The sequence below is a fragment of the Belonocnema kinseyi genome, chromosome 2 (assembly GCF_010883055.1).
Source record: "Belonocnema kinseyi isolate 2016_QV_RU_SX_M_011 chromosome 2, B_treatae_v1, whole genome shotgun sequence".
NCBI classification, from domain to species: Eukaryota; Metazoa; Arthropoda; class Insecta; order Hymenoptera; family Cynipidae; genus Belonocnema; species Belonocnema kinseyi.
Window position 1 is genome coordinate 107,539,249 of NC_046658.1, and position 2,245 is coordinate 107,541,493.

The 2,245-nt window shown below is 24.3% G+C and overlaps 1 protein-coding gene across 1 annotated transcript in view; it reads left to right on the forward strand.

Moving 5' to 3' along the window:
- LOC117168102 (breast cancer anti-estrogen resistance protein 3) overlaps nucleotides 1-2,245 on the forward strand; it is a 45,706-nt gene that overhangs the window by 11,620 nt on the left and 31,841 nt on the right. The gene's annotated exons all lie outside the window — the stretch shown is intronic.

Here is a 2,245-nt window from a genome sequence, read left to right on the forward strand (position 1 = left end):
CCCATTCCGCTTCTTTGGTTTCCGAATAAATACTATTCAGAGTTTTGGATTTCTGATTTATTCCTTTTTCCGAATTTTTGGTATTCCTAAGTTTTACCATTAACCCATTCTGAAATTTTACCTTTCTTAAATTTTATCCGTTCCGAAAAATGACGGGTCCCGTATATTTGTTTCATTGAAAAACATTTTTTAGAGGTTCTTTCAGACATTTTATATTTGAAGTCTGTTAAGAATATTTTGACCGAAAATATTAAAAGTATAGGCATAATATTCTTTTTAACGGCTATTATTCCTTATAAAAAGAACTTTAAAAATTGCTAATTGCAATATTTATGCTAGCAGCCAGCTATTACTTAGCACCATTTTGTAAGAAAATTCAACAATGTGGTTGAAACTAAACTTTTCTATTTTTAAATTAATTTTTTTTTAATTTAACAGTTTGGTTGACATTTTTTTCTTTTTTGAATGAAAAATCTTTCTAGGTTCGCACTTTGTCTTTTTGATCTGAAAATTCATCTCTTTCGGTAGAAATTTAATATTTTTTGGTTAAAAATACAACTTTTCGTTTGAAAGTTGAACTAGTTTGTTAAGATTTCATTCCTTTAGCCGAAAATTAAACCATTTGGTTGAAAATTAGTTGCTTTTTTTGTAGGAAATTAATTTGCATTTCATTTTTGGTTGAAATTTTATGTCTTTTTGTTTAAATTTCTACCATTTTAATGAAAATTTATGTAACTTCTTGAAAATTCGTCTTTTGTTGGTAGAAAATAATTACTTTTGATTAAAAATGCAACTATTTGATTAAAAAATATCAACCTTGTTGAAACTTCCTTTTAAACAAGTATGTTTTATTTAAGAACTCAACTGTTGTATTGAAAATGCGTCTTTTTCATTTAATTAACAATTCATGTTTTTGACTGATAATTGATTAGTTTGGTAAAAAAATGTGTTTTTTTTTTGTATAAAAGTAATTTTATTGGTTAAAAGTTTATGTATTTTGTTGAAACTTCGTTTTCTCATTGTTGCACAAAATTATTATTGTTGGTTAAAAATGCATCTTTTTGGTTGAAAATTAATCTGCTTAAGTAGAGAATCCAAGGTTTTATTCAAAATTAAATATATTGTTGAAAACTCATATTTTCTTGTTAAAAGTTCGTTATAAGTATCAGCTGCTTTGTAAAAAAAACACGTTCTCTTGAATTGAAATTAAATTTTTTTAGTGAAAATTAAACTATTTTGTTTTTTGGTTAAAAATGTTGTGTTTTATTTTAGTTTAAAAATTCAACTATTTGGGGGAAAAATGATGTATTTTGCTAAAAAATTGTAGTTTCTGGTAGAAATTCATCTTCTGGGTTTAAAATTAATGTTTTTGGTTAAAAATTTCATCTTTTTGGTTGAAATAAAATTAGTTAAAAATAGTTTTGTGTTTGTTGACTTTACTTTTTTTTAGTATTTATTCAAAAATTCACCTTTATCGTTTGAAATATCAACTATTACACTTATCATTGAGAATTCATATTCTTTAGTCGGAAATTCAACTACTATATTAAAAATTAAATTAGTTTGTTAAAAGCTAATTTATTTTGTTTGGAAGTTTATCATTTTAGACGAGAATGTATCATTCTCTTTGTTTGAAAATTCAACTGTTTTATTGGAAGTTTGGTTGTTGTTAAAGATTAATTTTTGAAACTACTAACTTAACGACTGCATTTTCAGTTAAAGTTTAGCTTCAACAAAAAAGATAAATTCTCAAATAAATTTCTATATTTTTTCGTTTTAGTTTCTCATTTACTTTTTTGAAAATCTATGTTTATGGCTCACTATTTAACTATTTGTTAAAAGTTAAACTATTGGGTGAAAGATTCAGCTATTTGAATAAAAATTTAAGTATTTTGTTGAAAATTCGGTTTTTATTTGTTACAAATAAATTTTTTCAACTAAAAATTGTACTGTTCTATTTCTTGCTAAAATTTTTGTTTTTCAGTAGAAAATTAAGTGATTTGGCCAAAAAGTCATACAATTTTCTGGACATTTTTCTTTTTTTTATTTCAAAGAATTGTAGACGTGCTGCCAGATTCCTTTAATTTTAAGTCGGTTGAGAATATTTTTATCGAAAAAATTAAAAGTAGGCATAATGTCTTTTTTAAGGTGGCTTGGGCGCTTTTTAAAAAAATCACAGGCAGTTATGAAAATTTGATATTATCGAAAGAAAATATACTAGATCACTTTGCAAAAAAGAAATACT